At 38.0% G+C, this 20,671-nt stretch overlaps 1 protein-coding gene across 6 annotated transcripts in view; it reads right to left on the bottom strand.

Annotated features, from left to right (window-relative positions):
* Positions 1-20,671, bottom strand: part of ERBIN (erbb2 interacting protein) — a 202,214-nt gene that overhangs the window by 125,131 nt on the left and 56,412 nt on the right. Inside the window, exon 3 of one of the 6 annotated variants that reach the window (XM_074206732.1) lies at positions 3,016-3,169. The exons of the other annotated variants lie outside the window; for them this stretch is intronic. The gene's annotated coding sequence lies outside the window, so the exon portion shown is untranslated. The remainder of the gene's footprint in view (positions 1-3,015; positions 3,170-20,671) is intronic. 6 annotated transcript variants of the gene reach the window in all.

The raw sequence follows: 20,671 nt of genomic DNA on the forward strand, positions 1-20,671 counted from the left end.
GTTTTTTGCCCTGAAGGTGTTTTATGCCTGTCTGTGTAGTATTCCTTAATAATTCTGTCTTTTGCCCTATATTTCTTTTTTTATTGAAATTTTATTTTATTTTTTCCTATTACATGCAAAGGAAGTTTTCAGCATTCATCAATTTGCAAGTTCATGGAGTTCTATATTTTTCTATTCCTCCCCACCCTCCCAGCCATGGGAGCAAGCAATCTGATAAAAGATGTACATGTATAATCATGCTTAAAATATTTCTATATTGGGTATATTGTGAAAGAAGAACTGCAATTTAAGGGGAAAAAAATTATGAGAAAGAAAGGAAAACATGTTTTTAAAACAGTGAATATAATATGTTCTACATTCAGACTCCATAGTTGTTTTTTTTTTCAGGATTTGAATGGCTAGCAGGTTTTTCAGGATTGTCTTTGAAACACTGGGAGGATCTGCATCCATTATAGTTGATCATCTCACCCTGTTGTTGATATCATGTACAATTTTCTCTTGGTTTTGTTCACTTCACTCAGCTTCAGTTCATACAAGTCTTTCCATGCTTCTCAACTGCTCATGATTTCTTCCAGAGCAATAGTACCCTGTAGCATTAATATACCATAACTTACTGAGCCATTCCCCAATTACTGGATATATCCCCTCAATTTCCATTTCTTTGCCTCTACAAAATGAGCTGCTTTAAATATTTTAGAATATATGAGACTTTAATATGATCTATTTGGGACAGAGCTATTACTGGCATTGCTGGATAGGAACAGTTTTATTGTCTTTTGCTGCCCTACATTTCTTACCGAGGCAGCAGTTGATTCATATCCTATTGTGTTCAGGTTCTAAAATGCTTTTATACTCAAGTCAAATTCTGTGAGAGAATATAATTTGTTCATTATGTTTATTTAAGTTGGCAACTTTGAAAGTTCACTAATTTTGGGGATAATTGATCTAATAATTTTATACCATCAAACTTTAAATGTACTTTTCTAAATTTCAATCAAAAAATTGCCCCATTTCCTTTTCAAAACCACTTGGTGCATCAGTGATGTTTTTATTACATCATTATTAGCTATAAGTTTTAGAATTTTTATTAAGTGATGATTTTTAGTGATCTCAGGGTCTTCAACTTTTTTACCTTCTCCAGTTTTTAGTAACTTTTCAACTTCTTTTCAGATATCTCTAAATCTTCCTTTGCTCTTGTCAGCAATACATTGAGTGATTTATACTTGAGGGTATATATCATGGTCAAAAAAACCCAGTATGAAGTCTTCCCCTATAATTAGATCTGTTTTCAGTTTTGTTATACTATTAACACATAATGAAAGAATTCATGTTTTCATTCCATCTGTTTTAAGCCATCAGCACCATTTGCACTGAGGAATTTTCTAGTAGGTGGGGTTATTTCTATTTTGTTGTAGTGTGTTTTTGCCTTCTTGTGATAGTGTAACACAAAGAACCACTCCTACTTTTTGGGCTAAGTTGATCATCAGAATAATTTTTAATAGGGCTATTCTTCAAATTCCTACTGTCACACTTTTTTTTCTTTTTAAAGATTTTAAGAACAGTGTCATCTTATTGGGCAGAGTACTGATCTAGTTGGTGGTATGACCATACCTCACCTGCTTTCCTTCTCATCCTTCACAGATACTATAGTAGGCTCAAGATATTTGGAGCCATTTTTGCACATCCTTGTGGGCTTCTATTTCCCTACAATATATAGTTTGAGCTTTGAGGGATTATTAGTAGTTAGGTCGGTAACATGCTAGAATAGGTAGAGAACATGCCAGGATTGACTTTTGTGTTCAGTCCTTCCTCTGACACACATACACACTTATTGAGTAAAACCCTGTGCAAGATATTTTTAATCTCATTTCAAATTAGAGAAGGTGCTAGGCCTACATTTGTAGAGGTTCCCTTTTCTAGGAAAACCACAAGTGTCTAGGCCTTATATCTATTATAGGGACTAACATATATATCCTCATAGTCCAAAGTAAAGTCTTAGAAGAAAAGAGACTGTGTGATTTTTTTTTTGTTTGTTTTGCTTTTGGTCTGTATCTTCCCAATATCTAGGTTCATATATGAGCTGTACTTAATAGATGTTTGTTGAACAGAATTAGGTGCTACCTGTATTTCCTTCCATTTTGATTATTCATTAAAGAAGGGGCTTTAGAGGGTCAGGGGGACTAGGAACCTCTGGCCTGTGGACTCTTTGGTCTGGCAACTGCAGGTTGGACTCAAAATTCAATAAAAGTAGCTTTTGGGGGTGAATTAATTGTTTGACCAAATACAGTAGGCTAGTGATGTTATAAATGTCCAGTTAACCCTTGGCAGAAAAAAGGTTCCTCACCCCCCTGCATTAATGAAAAACATTTTATTTCTGGTGAGCAATGATAAAATTCTTTTTTAAAAAAAATTATGTTTTTTTCCCTTCAATTATATGAAATTTTTTTAACTTTTTAAATTTTTGAATTCCAAATTCTCTTCTTCATTCCTAAGATGGCAAGAAATTTGATATAGGTTATACATGTACAAACATGCAAAGCATATTTCCATATTAGGCACGTTGCAAAAGTAAATCTAGACTGCCCCCCAAAACCTACGAAAAAGTAAAGTGAATAATATTAAACTTAAACTGCATTTGGACTCCATTAGACTCCACTTATTTCTCTTGGGTGGGATAGCATTTTTTCATTATGCTATCATTCATTAGCTATTGTCTTGGATCTTTCTATTACTGAGAATAGCTAAGTCATTCACAATTGATCACTGATCATTATTTCTGATATTGGATACAATGGTCTCCTGATTTTGCTCATTTCACTTTGTATCATCAGTCATGTCAAATTTTTCCAGGTTTTACTGAAATTGTTTTGCTTGTGATTTCTTGTAGTGCAGTAGTATTCCATTTTAACCATATACTATAACTTGTTCACTCATTTCCCAATTGATGGGCATTCCTTCAATTTCTACTTCTTTGCTTCCACAAAAAGCTAGATGGCACAGTGGATAGACACTGACCTTGGAGTAAGAAGAACAGGAGTTCAAATCTAGCCTTAGACATTTAATGTACTAGCTGTGTGACCTTGGGCAGGTCACTTAATCCTAATTGCCTTGCATCCAGGGACATCTCCAGTCATCCTGATCCATATCTGTCCACAGGACCCAGATGACTCTGTAGAAAAAAGTGAGACTGGTAACTTAACACAGTTCTCCTTCAAATCCAGTTTATGTTCAGGTTATAGCATCACCTCCCTTATCTTCGAGGATGAAGGACAAATATCACCTCAAAAAGAATACAAATATTTTTGTACATTTGAGATCTTTTACTATTTAAAAAAATTCCTTGGGATACAGACCTAGTAGTGATATTGTTGGGTCAAAGGTAATGCAGTTTTATAGCCCACTGGGCATAGTTCCATCTCTAGAATGGATGGATTAGTTCACAACTCCACCAACAATGCACTATTGTTCCAATTTTCCCATGGTTCTTCCAGTATATATCATTTTTCTTTTCTGTCATATTTCTATATTATGTGTGTGGTACCTCATAATCATTTTAATTTCCATTTCTCTATGTAGTAATAATTTAAAACATTTTTATGACTGTAGATGACTTTGATTTCTTTATCTGAAAATTACCTGTTCATATCCTTTGACCACTTAACTATCAATTGGGGAATGACTCGTATTCTTAAAAATTTGGGAAATGAGACTTTTATCACAGACACTTGATGTAAAAATTTTTCCTTTAGTTTTCTACTTCTAATCTTTCTTGATCTGTTTTGTTTGTGCAAAGTCTTAATCAAACTTATTCATTTTGCATCTCATGGTGCTAATTCGTTTTTGATCAAAAATTTTTCCCTTTACAGTGATAAAATTCTTAAGAAGGTAAACCACTCACATTTTACTGAATCATTAACAATTTTTATGATTGGTTGGTTCTTGTCCTTTATTATTGAAGAAGACCAAAACGACATCATTATGTTTGTGACAAATTACAGTGTGTCTGACTGTAACTGATCAGATCCATGTGGAATGCTCTACCAAAGGTTGGGCACAAATAGTTCATGTGAACACCCTGGGGTAAGTCCTCTAAACTTTAATATATGTCATATTTCCTTTGAGTTTCTTCAATTCTGCCTTCCTCATAGAGTGTAGCACCCTCATTGATGAGGACATGCCAGGCTGGGCAGTCCTTTGCCAGTGTCTCCCATGCTGTACAGTCAATTCTAAAGTTTTTCAAAGAGACCTTCAGGGTGGTCCCAGTATCACTTCTTCTGACCCCCTTGTGAGTGCTTGCCCTATGTGAGTTCTTCATAAAATAATTTTTTTGACAAGCATATGTCTGGCATTCTAACAACATATCCAGCCTATTGTAGTTGCACTCTCTGTAGAAATGTTGGAATGCTAGGTAGTTTAGCTTGAGAAAGGACCTCAGTGTCTGGTGTCTTATCCTGCCAGATATCTTTACTTTAAAAAAAAAATTGGGGGGGGGGGGGGTTCAAGGCAATGGGGTTAAGTGACTTGCCCAAGATCACACAGCTAGGCAATGATTAAGTATCTGAGGCTGGATTTGAACTCAGGTACTCCTGACTCCAGGACTGGTGCTGTATCCACTGCCCCAACTAGCCACCCCCAGATGATCTTTAGAATCTTCCCAACACAGTTTAAATGGGAGAGATTCAGTTTTCTGGCATGACACTGGTAAACTGCCCAGGTTTCACAGGCATATAGCAATAAGGTCAGCACAATGGCTCTATAGACCTTCAGTTTGATATTCAGTCCTACATCTTTTATTTCCCACACTTTCTTTTGGAGTCTCCCAAATACTGAGCTAGCTCTGGCAATGTATGTGTCAACATTATTATCACTGTGTACCTCCCTGGAAAGGATGCTGCCTAGGTAAGTGAACTTGTCCACTCGTCCATAGTACTCAGAACTTCTCCATTTGCTTTAATCAATGTTTCCACATAAGGATGGTGTGATGCTGACTGATAAAGCACGTGTGTTTTCTTGGGGTTGTTAGTCCAGAATTAGCATAAGTAGCAGAGAATCAATCCATACTTTGTTGCTTCTCAGCTTCAGATGCTTCATTGAGTACACAACCAACTGCAAACGGAAGATCATGCACCAACAGCCCCTATACTTTGATCTTGGCTTGTAGCCTTTTCAGGTTGAAGAATTTGCCATCGAGGTGATAGCTGACCTTCAGGCCATGTTCAGTCTCAGTGAATGCTTTGGATAAAATGACTGAGAATATCATGCTAAAATTATGGGAATAAAGACACATTCTTGTTTCATTCCATTGGTGACTAGAAAAAAATCTCAAGACCATAGTCCACTATCTAGAGCCTGGGTAAGCATACCATCATGGAACCAACTGACGTACAATACTGATGACCTTCTCTGGGCAATCAAATTTTGACATCATTTTCCATAAGTCCTCACCACTGATGGTATCAAAGGCCTTGGTCAGATCTACAAATGTTCTATACCAACCTCTGTTCTATTCCTGGCATTTTTCCTGGAGTTGCTGGGCAGCAATTACTACATCAGCTGTTCCTCGACCCTTTCTGAAACCACACCGATCTCAGGGAGGTGTTCATCTTCCACGTGAAGGATCAGCCTATCAGAAAGAACTCTAGCAATATATCCCCCTACCTCATAGATCTCAACTGGAATAAAATGAGCACCAGGTGCTTTGCCACTTGGAAGGAGCCAAATGGCATTCAAAATAACTTCTTCAGTTAGAACTTCAGCTATTAACTGATTGACTTGAACTTGAGGTAAATGGTCAATGGCTTCTGCATTGATTGATAATGGATGTTAAGAACACTATGGAAATGTTTAGCTCCCCTCTCTAGGATCACATCCCTATTGTTAATCACTGTGAGATCCAGCATCACTGAGCAGTTGAGATGCACCATATGTCTTTGACCCCTAAACAGCCTTCAAGTCATTATGGGGTTAGAGAGTGAGTTCAAGGAAGACTTAGTACCTTGGTGTGAGGGCTCTGGAGCCCTCTTCAGGGCTGCTTTCCACCTCTGATGTCCACCTGAGCCACCTCACTCTCCTGTGACTCTTAAGAAGTTGTAGAATGCACAGCAGGCACATACTGGTAAACCAGGTGTTTTGGCAGGTTGGCTAAAATAGGTTGAGGGTAACCGAGGGAGTCTCAAACTCATCAGTGAGTAGTGGGGGGGTATCTATCCCAAGCATGTGAAGTCTTCCACTGATGGAATGGGTGGAAGAGAATATTTCATTTCTAAAGCCATGAAGTCAGATGAAGCAAGTACTGTGAGGTGCTTAGAGCTTGGTTATTTAAGATGCATAGGTCATCCACTGCATCTAGAGCCATCACCAGTTGTCTGTGTTTCTATGCTGGGTCATGATGACTTTGGAGGAGAGAGTGAGGCAGATGACACCATGCAGCTCTACCTCATTTAGATCCAATTTACCCACACAACAAAAGACATTACTCATAACCATTCCTCAAAGTCCTGTGTGAGCAGCAAGTGATGAAGCAGCGGGTGTGAATATACTGGGAGCTGTAATCGCAACCCTGCACACAGGTGGCCCAGGTCACAGGGTCGCTTCTTCACTGAAAGCAGCAGTGAGATTTGGCAGTCCCCTGGGTGATTGAGCAGCCCTTTTAAGGATCGCATTGCTCACCACCTGATGTGAGGAAGGGGCTAGAATAAGTGCCTTATAAATTGTCTGCTTACCCAACCCTGGTCTGATTACCACAGCAGGCAGGGATCCCACAGGGTAGTCGAGACATGCAAATAAACCTACAAAAATTTCTTCAAAGAAGATTCCACTCATCATTGGTGCATGGAACATTTGTACACTCATAGAAAGATCCAATAGGCTTGAAAGATGAACAGCTCTTGTTGCAAGAGAACTCAGCAGGTATGTTTATCCAAATAGCAGCCCTGAGTGAAACAAGGCTGGCAAATGAATGCCTACTGATTGAAGTCTGAGCTAGATACAAATTTTTCTAGAGTGGCCACAGTGAAGGGGGACCCCAGGAGGCTGGGGTAGGCTTTGCAATCAAAACTAATCTAGGGGGTGGTTAGGTGGCGCAGTGGATAGGGCACCGGCCCTAGAGTCAAGGGTACCTGAGTTCAAATCTGGCCTCAGACACTTAATAATTACCTAGTTGTGTGGCTCTGGACTAGCCAATTAACCCTATTGCCTTGCAAAAAAAAAACAAACCTAATCTAGTCGACCATTTTGAATGCCTATAAAAAAGGAGTGAATGACAGGCTCATGACAATGAGATGGTCACTTCCAGGAAAATGCCATGCCACCATCATCAGTGCCTATGCTTCCACCATGTTGAACACTGATGAAGTTAAAGAAAAATTATATGAAGACCTGGAGATCTTTATCATCAATGTACCAAAGGAGGACAAGCTTATAATTATGGGTGACTTTAATGTCAGATAACCAGACATGGCAGAGAGTCTGTTGGGAAGAATGGAGTTGGAAAGAGCAGCAGCTATGATCACCTTCTTTTTATTTTAATTTATTTTTAGGGTTTTTTTTTTTTGCAAGGCAATGGGGGTTAAGTGACTTGCCCGAGGCCACTCAGCTAATTATTAAACATCTGAGGTCGGATTTGAACTCAGGTTCTCTGACTCCAGGGCTGGTGCTCTATCCACTGCACCACCTAGCTGCCCTAGTCACCTTCTACTGAAGACTTGTGCATCTCATGACTTTCTCTTCACAAACACTGTCTTCCATTTACCTAAATGCAATAAAACCTAGATACCCTCTCATAGCAAACATTGGCATATGTTAGACTATATGATTATAAGAAGAAGAAACAGGCAGGATGTGAGAGTGACAAAGACAATGTGTGTTACAGAGTGCTCTCTCAGTTCAATATTCACATTCAACCAAAACAGCGGCCCCAAGGCAAAATGACTACTAGAAGAATTACAGTGTCTCTCTAAGCAGAACAGTTTGTTTGCTAGCTTGTAGGGAAAACTGAGCCAACACAAAAAACAGCTACAATGAAGCAGAAAAAGAGCAGGCAGCTTTCAGAGATTTGATGTACAGTACTGCATTTGCTCAGCTAGGTCAGACCCCTTGCAAACATCATGACTGATTTGTTGAAAATGATGGAGAAATACAGAGATACAGAAGCTGCTAAAGGAAAAACGAGAACTATAGGTTTACCAGAAGGATAGTTCATCCATTTCTTAGAAGGCAGCAGCATTAATTCCATCAAAAAAGTAAAGTACAAGTGAAACTTAGAGATGCAGGACTCAATAAGAAGGCAGATGAAAGAGGAACATTCTCTTTTCTTAGAGTAATGCACATTTGTTGCTTACCTTCCATTGATATCATATTTATCTTTTAGATGCTGATTCTCCTGCTGGATCAAAACTTTTTAAGATAATATTTAGTGTTTTTATTTCTATTATAATAAATGCTAATATATATATAACTCATAAAACAAAAGCTCTTTGTGAGTGTGGGAGGAGAATCTTCAATAACATTTAAGAGTATAAATGGATCTTGAGACCAAAAAGTTTGCTGACTACTGGACAATACTGATCTTTCTTGGAGAAGCTAAAGGAAACCGTTTTGTTTAGAGACAAATGGATGGTTTTGTCATTAGAGCACTGAGCTTGAGTTCAAATTCAGACTCAGAAAATTACTGTTACATGACTCAAGTCAACTTACTTGACCTCTGACTCAGTTTCCTCAGCTGTTAAATAGTGGTAATAATGATAATAATACCTCTCGAAGAGAATGATTGAAGATCATATGAGATTATATTTATGGAGTGATTAGATGCTGGGAAAAGGCTCTTGACAGATCCTCTCTTCTCCCTTGGGAATAATGATTTATTGGGGCCAGAGCCAAGATGGTGGCAGGAGAACCGCCTTTCTTAGGAGCTCTCTCCAAAATATTTCATAAACCTTAAAATTATAGCTAAAATTTCAAGAGACAGAACCCACAGAAAAATCCAGTGAGGCAATTCTCCAGCCCAAGGTAATCTGTAAAATAGTGGAAAGGCTCTGTTCCATGGGGTTGGAGGAGCAGAAACAAGCTGAAGAGACAGAGCTTTTTAGCCTTCCAGGAACAGCCCCAGGGCACCTGGACCCTGGGAGACTTGCCATCCCAGGGAGCACCAAGCACAACTTGGAAGTTCAGCAGGGAGACCTCTACCAGAGCAAGCATGAAGCCCAGGGCAGCGTGGCCCTCCTCAACACAGCTTTGGTCCTTGGCGCAGCCCAGATCCCAGGAAATGGAAGCAGGCCTGTGGTGCTGCCCAGCAGGGAGTCATCTGACAGCTGGTCCTGAGCACTCAGCCTGCAGAAGGTAAGAGAATGGAGGGAGACTACCGAGGTCTGTTCTCTGACCCTGGGACAGGGCTCTGGGGCTTTGACCACATTCAAACCCTGGTCATAGTCTGGGGCCCCCATAGAGCAGGGACCTATCCTCACAACGTTGGGCAGAGGGGTGAACCTGTGGCCAGTCTCACAGGCTAGGAGAGTAGTCAGAGCCTCCCATAAGACCTTGAAGGAACTGAGGTCCTTGCAGGGGTGGCCCAACAATACTCAAAAGCTCATGAAACACCCCCAAACCAGGCACAGGCTGGAGAAATGAATAAACAGAAAAAAAAAGGAACCTGACCACGGACAATTACTTTGGTCCCATGGAGGACCAAAATATACAATCTGAAGATGATAAAGTCCAAGTTTCTGCATCTAAAGACTGAAAGAACTATAGACATTGGGCTGAGGCAATGACAGAGCTCCAAAAAGATTTTAAAAATCAAGTAAGGGAGATAGAAGAAAAATTGGGAAAAGAAATGAGAAAGATGCAGGAAAAACATGAAAATGAAGTCAGCAGCCTAGTTAAGGAGATCAAAAAAAAATACTTAAGAAAATAACATGTTAAAAACTAGCTTAGGTCAAATGGATAAAACAGTTCAAAAAAGATATTGAGAAGACTGCTTTAAAAAGCAGAATTGGCCAGATGGAAAAAGAGATAAGAAAGCACTCTGAGGAAAACAAATCCTAAAGATGTAGAATGGAGCTAAAGGAATCTTGCTGACTTTGTGAGAAATCAAGACACAATAATTCAACACCAAACAAAATGTAAAATTAGAAGAAAATTTGAAATATCTCATTGAAAAAAACAGATGATCTGGAAAATAGATCCAGGAGAGATAATTTAAAAATTATTGGCTACCTACAAGTCATGATCAAGAAAAGAGTCTTGACCTCATTTTTAAAGAATTTCTACAGGAAAATGTGCCCTCATATACTAGAAGCAGTCCACCAAAAGAGATCAAGTTCCAGGACTCCCAAGTCAAAGAGAAAATATTAGAAGCAGCTAGAAGGAAACAATTCAAATATTGTGGAGATACAGTCAGGATTACACAGAACTTAGCAGCAACTACATTAAGGGCTTGTTCAGCTTGGAATATAATATTTTGGAAGGCAAAAGAGCTTAGAATGGAACTGAGAATCAACTCCCCAGCAAAACTGAACATCCTCTTCCAAGGGAAAAGATGGACTTTCAGTGAAACAGGGGAATTTCAGATGTTCCTATTGAAACAACCAGAGCTGAACAGAAAGTTTGATCTTCAAATATAGGACTCAGATGAAACATAGAGAGGGTGAACAAGAAGAGGAAATTATGAGGGACTTAATCATGTTGAACTGCATATATTCTTGAATGCAAAGATGATACTGATAATATTCATACGAACTTTCTAATTTAATAGAGCAGGTAGAAGGAGTCTTTATAGATGAGGCACAGGAGAGAGCCAAATTTGAAGGTATAATATAAAAATAGAATAAATGTAAGATATTTCATGTAAGAGAATCAAGAAATAGCTTTTGCAATGGTATAGAAGGGGGGAAGATGAGGGGGAATGAGGGAGCCTTCATTCTCAATAGGGTACAGAATTCTAGAAGAAAAAGAAGAGAAGGACAGGGGGAGGTGAGGGGTGATGTGGATGATAAAGGAGAAGATAGATCATAGGAGAGGGTAGTCAGATATAAAATATTTTCTTTTTTATGTTGCAAGGTTGTGGGATTGGGTGGCCTGTTTGGGACTATGAGGCCTGGTGGTTGCTAGGTCTCTGGGGTGGGATGTAGGCTTAGGGCCTCTTGGCCCTAGGGCCGGTGCTCTGTCCACTGCACCACTCAGCTGTCCCACAGTACATTTTAGAAGAGGGACAGAGTGAAAGGAGAGAGAAAATATACTAGATGGTAGTGGAGAGGAATGCGTGGAGAGAATTATAATCAGCAACAGCAACTGTGGAAATATATGGGAGTAACTTCTATGGTATCAGAACATAGACTGAAACTTGTTTTTTTCCTCTTTCTTTCACTATTTCTCATGAGGTTTTATATTTTTGTGGGGGAGTGGATATTATGTTTACTCAAGAATATTTTAGTAATGTGTAAATAAAGAAAAATTTTAAAAATAATAATAAAATAATAATGATTTTTCTGCTTACTTATTCAATTTTGATAATCCATTATTTCTTTCTTTGAAAGTTTTCGATTAGGATCAATAACAAACCTCTCAGAAATCATATGATTATATCAATAGATGTGGGAAAAGCCTCTGACAAAATACAGCACCCATTCCTACCAAAAACACCAGTGAGGGAATATGATAAACAGTGTCTATCTGAAACAGCAACAAGCATTATATGCAATGGGGATAAGCTAGAGGCACTCAGGGGTGAAACAGGGATGTCCATTATCATCACTATTATTCAGTATTGTGTTAGAAATATTAGCTTCAGCAATAAGAGAAGAAAAAGAAATTGAAGGAATTAAAATTGGAAAGGAAGAAACAAAACTCTCACTCTTTGCAGATGAATGATGGTATACCTAGAGAATCCTAAAAAATTATCTAAAAATCTACTTGAAACAATTAGCAACTTTAGCAAAGTCACAGGATATAAAATAAGCCCTCATAAATCCTCAACACACACACACACACACACACACACACACACACACACACACACACACACACACACATATATATATATATATATATATATATATATTACTAGCAAGCAAGAGCTAGAAAGAGAAATCCCATTCAAAGTAACTTAAGACAATATAAAATACTTGGGAGTCTACCTGCCAAGGCAGACTCAGAAACTATGAAAACAACTACAAAACACTTCTCACACAAATAAAATCAGATTTAAATGACTGGGCACATATCAACTGCTCTTGGATAGATCAAGCTAATATAATAAAAATGACAATTCTACCTAAATTAAGCTACTTATTTAGTGCCTACCAATCAAAATTCCAAAAAATTACTTTAATGAGTTAGAAAAAAATTGTAAGCAAATTCATATGGAGAAATAAAATTCAAGAAATTTCAGGGATTTAATGAAAACAAGTGCAAAAGGAGGTAGCTTAGCCCTACCTGATCTAAAGTTATAATTTAAAGCATCAGTCAACAAAATTGTTTAGTCCTGGCTAAGAAATAGAGTGGTAGATCAGTGGAATAGACTAGGTACAAAAGAGATAGCAGGAAATGATTATAATAATCTGCTGTTTGATAAACCCAGAGTGCAGTTTCTGTGATGAAAACTCTTCAATAAAAACGGTTGGGAAAATTGGAAGTTAGTACAGCAAAAACTTAGATTAGACCAACACCTGACACCTTATACCAAGATAAGATCCAAATGGATTCAAGATTTAGACATAGAAAACAATATTATAAGTAAACTAGAAGATCAAGGAGTAGTTTACCTGTCAGATCTATGGAAAGGGAAGTAGTTGATGACCAAGGAAGAGATGGAGAACATAATTAAAAACAAACTAGATAATTTTGATTACATTAAATTAAAAAGCTTTTGCACAGACAAAACCACTGGAACCAAGATCAAAAAAAATGTCGCAAATTGGGAAACAGTTTTTACAACTAGCATTTCTGACAAAGGACTCATTTCTAAAATATAGAGAGAACTGAGCCAAATTTATTTTTAAAAAAAGTCATTCCCCAGTTGTCAAATGGTCAAAGGATATGCAGAGGCAATTTACAGATGAGTAAATCAGCTATCCATAATCATATGAAAAATTGCTCTAAAATCTTTACTGATTAGAGAAATGCAAATTAAAGTATTTCTGAGGTACCACCTCACATCTCTTAGATTGGTCAATATGACCAGAAAAGATAGTGATCCATGTTGGAATGGATGTGGGAAATCTGGGACACATGCATCATTGGTGTAAAACAGAAATTGAGGGAATCTACTGATCACTTCTTGAAAGAGATTCCAAAATGAAAACTGCCAGGAATACTAAAGCCAAATTTCAGAACTCCCAGGTCAAGGAGAAAATATTGCCATGGGGTTGATGATCAACCTTTAATGGACTTACTCATTTCATCAATGCAATAATCAGGGACAATTTTGGAGCATCTGCATTAGAGAATACCATCTGTATCCAAAGAAAGAATTGTGGAGTGTAAACAAAGATGAAAGACTATTACCTTTAATTTTTTAAAAAATTATATATTATGTAATTTTGCTGTCAGATTTTATTTTTTCCTTAAGGATATGATTTTTCTCTCAACCCATTCAATTTTGATCAATATATAGCATGGAAACAATGTAAAGACTATCAGAGTGTCTTCTGTGAGGGGTGGGGGGAGGGAAGCAAAATTGAGGATAAAATTGTAAAATTCAAAAACCTAAAAAAAATTTAAAAAGAAAACACTACAAGTAGCCAGAAAGAAACAATTCCACTATCATGGAACTACAATCAGGATAACACAAGATTTAGTAGCTTCTGCATTAGTGGCTCATGGGGCTTTGGAAGATGAGGGCAAAAGAACCAAATATCAACTACTCAGCAAAACTGAACATACTCTTCCAGGGGAAAAGATAGCCATTAAATGAACAGGGGCCTTCAAACTTTCCTGATCAAATGACTAGAACTGATCACAAAGTTAGATTTTCAAGTACAGGAATCAGGTGAAAAATAGAGAGGGTAGATAGGAAGGGCAAATTATGATGGACTTAAATTGCTTATATTCCTGCATGGGAAGATGATACTGATAACTCATATGAACCTTCTCATTTAGTAGGGCAATCAGAAGGAGAATATATAGATAGGGCACAGGAGGGAGTTGAATTTGAAGGTATAATATATTAATGAGATGGAGAGAAAGGAAAAATTGGGAAGAGAAAGGAATGTACTGGGAGATAGAGGTAGAATGGGACAAGTTATTTTACATAAAAGAGGCAATTTTGCAATGGAGTGGAAGAGGGGGAAGGAGATGAAGAATGAGTGAGCCTTTACTCTCATCAGAAATGGCTCAGAGAAGAAATAACATACACACTCAACTAGGTATAGAAATCTAACTTACCCTAGAGGAAAATGGAGAGAAAAGAGTTAGTGTAGAGGGTACTGGGGAGAGGAGAGAGATGTAGGGGAAAGAAGGGGTGGGGGATTGTGGGAAAGAATAGTCAGATACAATATACTTTTGAGAAAGGACCGCATGAAAGGAGAGAAAATAGAATAAATAGGTAGGAGGAGGGATTAGGATAGAGGGATACAATAGTAACTGTGGGGGAAAAATATTGAAGCAATTTCTCTGATGGACTTATGATAAAGAATACTATCCATCTATACTATCGCCCCCCCCACTAAAAAAGCTGATGGAGTCTGAATACTGACTAAAGCACATTTTTCCCGCTCACTTTATTTTTCTTGAGATTTCTCTTTCTTTGGGGGAGGGGGAAGAGATTGTGTTTACTTTTGCAACATGACTATTATAGAAATTGCAAGGGGCAGCCAGGTGATGTAGTGAACAGAGTACCAGCCCTGGAGGACCTGAGTTCAAATCCAGCCTCAGATACTTTTGCTGGGGGAGAATATGCTTCATTATTTATGAAAATACTAATGTAATGATTTTTGATGCATTAAGTCAAATATCTATGTTTAGTTTTTTTTTAGATCTTTTTTTGCAAGGCAATGGGGTTAAATGGCTTGCCCAAGGCTAGGTAATCATTAAGTGTCTGAGGCCGAATTTTAACTCTGGTATTCCTGACTCCAGGGCCGGTGCTCTATCCACTGCTCCACCTAGCCATCCCCCTAATTTCAGTTTTAAAGATTGTCATAAATAACTGAAAAAGATATCTTGCAAGGATACTTAAAAAAGACTTATACTGACCACTAACTTTGTAAGTATTACACTAAATAGTTTGCAAGGATAGCTGTTTCAAGTTGGTAGAAAAGTGCAACAGAGGAGCAGGTGATAAGATAGGTCCAAAAAGCCCAGGTGGGTCTTGAAAGCAGATAGACTAAGGAAGTTTGGTTTTGGTGTCTTTTTTGGGTTTTTTTAAATGGAAGGTAGAGGGTTTGACAAAGGGGGAAAGGGGGAGGAGCCAAGATGGCTGCATAAAGGCAGTGTTTCCCAGGAACTCCTTCCCTAAAAAACTCCAAAAGCATCAAATTATAACTCTAGCCAAAATTTAGAGGGTCAGAACCCATAGAAAGACTAAATAATAATTTTCCCAGTCCAAAATAACTTAGAACTTCCCTGGGAAAGGTGTGATTCACCAGGACCGGGAGTCAGAAAAAGTCCTAGTCACAGTGTAATCTTAGAACAACTTGAAGGGATGGTGAGAGAATTCTGCTACACTAGAATGAGTGTCGAGTGAGGACCGATGCAGAACCTGCAGGGAGAAACCAGCCTACACCCCCAGAGTACAGCCCACAGATGGTAAGGGGATCAGGGGAGACTGCAGAAATTTCTCTGCTTTCCCTGGGGGCAGGACTCTGCTGTTTGCCCACACTCAGATCCAGCTTGCAGTTTGGGCTTCTTAGATAGCTGAGCAGGGCCTTTCCACACAGCTCCAGGGCAGAGGGGAGGAGTGCTGTGGTCATCTACATATCAAAGCACAGGCAAAAGAGCATAAGACCTTGGAGGAATAAAGGTCTCTGTGGGGTGTCCCCCCCAAAAAAATCCCCAAGCCTGAGAAAGGTGATATTCTTAGGATAAAAGTTGTAGATCTTGAACTCCAAGCCTACTGGCAGTAAGTAGTTATCACTGCCTTTCACTGATTTGCTCTGTCATTCTTCTAATAAGAGAATAAAGTCTATGTGAACAGCAGAGAGCTGATGCCATTGCTTATTCAGCTACAATGAGGACAAGAATAGGAAAGGCAGATATTTAAGACACAGGTAAGAAATGACTACCTAGGGAGGAGCTGACCAACACAGTCCAAACTAAGTACAGGTCAGAGGAAGGGAGTGTAGCAGAATTCACCAGGTATCCCTTTATCCTCCTCCTTTATTTGAATACGTCCTGTTTCTTTATTTCTCACTAGCATATCTCTACTGGCCACAGCACCAAAGCAACAAGAAAGCTGTATAGATCATCTATGGTAATATCTATTCTCTATTAAATGAATATTTTAAAGGTTGGCTATATATGGTAGCTGGTGGTGCAGTGGGGAGAGTGTAGGCCTACAGTCAAGAAGACCTGAATTTAAAAGTATCCTCAGACATTTAACAGCTGTGTTGTGACCCTAGACAGGTGATTAAATCTCCATATGCATCCGTTTTCTCATCTGCAAAATGAGGATAATATACCAGCTACTCCCAAAGTTCTTGTAAGGATAACATGAGATTTTGTGTGTCAAGTGCCCATCATTGTGCAGGCATGGAGTAGGCACTAGCTAAAAGCGTTTCTTAGCTTTCTATCTGAAAAAATCTCATATAGTATACACTTAATGAACAATTTCGAAAACAATTTTATCTCTAACAAAATAGGCATGACCGTGGAGAAGGCTGACATAAGTTTTAGACTCTTTAGTGATAGGTAAGTGGTTCAGACTTCCTATGAGCACAGAAAATTCATTTATCCAAAAAGAAATCATGGGATGAGAGGGGATGGGAAGGGGAAAGAAAGGAAGAAGAAAATTCTCCTGGTTCTTAGGCTTCTTGAATTGTCTTCTGTTATTTAATGAAGGAAAGCACCAGTCATTCTTTTAGATATCATTGTATATCACCCAGTTCTCTTCTTAGCAGATGCTCAGGGTACATCATCCTCTTTCACAAACACTTTCAATCTCTTATTTTTATGAAACTCGCTAATCAAATCCTAAACTTTTATATTCTTTCTACCTACTACATGACTTCTATTTGTCTCTAATACTTAAAAAGACATACCTAGAAAAGGAGAACACAATTTTCACCTACATTTTGGTTTTGGTTCAGACCTCTGAATTCACATGAGTGAATAATCCCCTTACAACTTCTCTGTATATTAACTCAGTCTTAAAAAGTCACTTGGGTCATGGACAGTCTTAAATGACTTACTTACAATCCTATGCACAGTATGTATCAAAGATGGGACTTGAATTTGAGTCTTCTTTAAATCAAGGTGAGCTATCTATTATTCTGGGCCAAGCCTGATTAAGAGTCAGTTGGTTCAAGTCAGGGAATAGAACAAAAAGAGATCAATCAGAAAGAGTCAGTCAATAACCATTTATTGAGCTTCCTTTAAAAGGCTGAGATTTGAAGAAAGCCAGAAAGCAATGTTGAATGACCTCCTAAAAGAGCCAGGGACCAAAGTATCACTAGATTTAAACATGTGGAACAGGTATAAGAAGTCTGGAAAGTTTGAGTGGGGATAAAAAAGAGGCTTTGAATTAAAAAAAAAGAGGATTTTTACATTTGAACCTGGAAGTAAGAAGGAGTAAATGTAACTTATTGAGTAGGAAGATAACAGATCTAACCTTTAGGAAAATCACTCTGTAGGTTAAATGAACTAGCATGAGGAGAATTTTTGGGCAGGCAGATTTACCAGCAGACAGTCCAAGCAAGAGTAAGGGCATGTACCAGGTTGTGGCAGTATCAGAGTGGAGAGGCCTATTAAAGAGATACTGAAAAGATAAAATTGATAAGCCTTAGCAAAAGATCAGTTAGGGAGCGGGGCAAGAAAGAGTAAAGAGTCGAGGAAGACATCTAGGTTGTGGAAGTGAGAAGGTAATATTGCCTTTCATAGTCATAAGGAAGTCTGGGAGGAAGAATAGTTTTGAAGGAGATGAATTGAGTTTGGGGCATATTGATTTTCAGTTATCTGCCTAGAGACTATCCAATCTGAAATGTCTGAAAGACTTTCAGCAGAGACAGAACCCATTAAGTAGATTTGAGAATTATCAACCCAGAGATGATAATTAAAATTCATGAGAACTGATGAGATCACTGAGTTAAATACAATAGAAGAGAAAGTGGCTCAGGACATAGTCCTGTAGGACATCCATGGCTTGTGGGTGTTATCAGGATAAATTCTAGTAAAGGAGACAAAGAAGTTAACAGGTAGGAAAAAGAAAATGATTCTCTCTAGAGAAAAAAAAATGTAGAGAAAAGAGTATCACTGAGAAGCGGGTAACTGACAGTGTCAAAAGTTGCAAAGAAGTCAAGAAGGATGAGAATTGAGAAAAGGTTATTGGATTTGGAAATTAGTTATCACTGATAACTCTGGAGAGAGCAGTTTTGGTTTAATGTATTATATAAGGTTAAGAAAAGAATAACAGGAGAGGAAATATGGGCATCTATTGTAGACAGGCTTTTCAAAGAATAGAACAGATATGAACAATGATTAATGAAAATGGAAGAATTAGGTGAAGGGTTTTTTAAAATGAGGTAGCCCATGGCGATGTTTGTAGGCAGAAGAAAAGCAGTCAACAGACAGAGAGAGACTGAAGAAAAGTGAGACCAGATGACAGAAGGAGCCATCTGCTGAAGAAGCAAGGATGGAAACGCAGGTACAGGAATTAATCTTGGCAAGGAGGAAGAGCCACCTTTTAGTGTGATGATCGGGGGGGAGGCAGGGCAAGGGGGAGAAGACAGTGACTGAAAGCGTCATCTGAGGGTTGAGAGATGAAAAGAGGGAACAAATGGCCTCCAAATTTTTTCAGTAAAACATAAGGCAGACTTTTCAGTTGAAGGAATGGAAGGAATGGGAGCTATAGTAGGTTAAAAGAGGGAAGAAAACGTTTGAAAAGGCAGCTGTGGTGAACAGTACCCACTAGGGGTCCTCAATCAGCATCATTATAATTTTCTCCACCTTTATTCAGCAGCATGATTCAGAAGCAAAGGCAGTGACAGTGGAAATAATTCAAGTGATTCAAATAATTTCCCTGGCAGGGAAAAGTCATCAATATGATATGGGCCTGCCAAGGGGCAAGGGTAAGAGATGGTATAAAGCCGATCTAGCTCACCAAAGGACCAAGATGAGGGAAGGAGCTGAATACAGCTAACACCTGGGAAAGAACTGAGGGAATAAAGAGATCAAAAGTCTTAACATAGATGAAGAAAAAGATTTGGTGTTAAAAAGCAAATACCCTATGCCTCAGCATTCCTCCAATTGCCACCTGATAATCCCTTCAAATGGACTGAGAACATTCTTTAAATCAATTAATGACTAATAATGCCCTGTACTCTACTATGTTTCAGGTTATCAATAAATTCCTTCACACTCTTAATCAGCAGAACTCTCCAACTTGAATAAGTGTTTTCCCTGACAAAAATCACATTTACATTACTTTTATTTTCTTGTTTTGTAACCTCCCCCAAAATGTTGTCTATTTTCATTACCTACCTCATTCATCAAATACGCATCCAAATGACTTTTAGCTATTTCTAAAAACCCCTGGTCACTCTCAAATATTTGCTATCACTGAGGTTGTACTTAGCTGAAAGCAATTTCTTATAGATAAGACAATTAGATAGATAAATTGATTTTGAACCACTGCAAACTTCATAAAGTATAAAGTCTAAACTGGTGAATGACACAATGTTCTCTTCAATTTCTGGCATTGAGTTCTGTTATATTTTAAAAATCCATTTTAACACTTCACATTTATTCCTATTAAATTTCATTTTATTAAGTTCAGTCTATTGTTCTAGTCTGTCAAGTTATTTTTGGATGCTGTGTTAATCACCTAATATGGTAGGTAGCTATTCTTTCTATAACTGTGTCATCTGTAAATGACAAGAATACCTTTATTCAGGATATTAATAAAAATTTTATACAGTAAAGGGACAAGCATATATCTCTAGGGAACCCAAGTTGACATCGATTCATTAATGACTATTCCAAGAGTCATTCACCCAGTACTGAATCCATAATTAACCATAACCTAGACAATATCTCTCTAATTTTCCATAATATTAGAATGAAATATTAAATACAATCCAGCATCAAGGCAATCTGCATTTATAAAATTCCCTTAAGAAAAATAAAAAAAAAGAAATTTAATGTGAACACTAGCCCTTCATTACCATTTCTTCCCTTTTAAATATTCACAGATCATTCTAATAATAGACCTAGAATTCTGTCAGGAATCAAAATCAAGTCCATCAGCATAAATATAATAGGCTCCACTCTCCTTTAAAAGTGGCAAGTGGGCTACAAAGTTCTGGATATTTACCTTGCTCTCCAGTCCTGTGGAACTTCTCCCCTACTCAGTAATCTTTCAAATATTAACAGTAGCTCAGCAGTTATCCCAATTAGTTACTACAGTACCCTGCAAATGTAGTTGGCACAAGTCTGAAGACTTGAGCTCATAAAAATCAGTTAAGTGCTCTTACTTTTGCTTTATTTATCCTTAAAATAAACTGTTTTTTTTAATGTCTTTTCTAAA

The sequence above is a fragment of the Macrotis lagotis genome, chromosome X, assembly GCF_037893015.1.
Source record: "Macrotis lagotis isolate mMagLag1 chromosome X, bilby.v1.9.chrom.fasta, whole genome shotgun sequence".
Taxonomy (NCBI): Eukaryota; Metazoa; Chordata; class Mammalia; order Peramelemorphia; family Peramelidae; genus Macrotis; species Macrotis lagotis.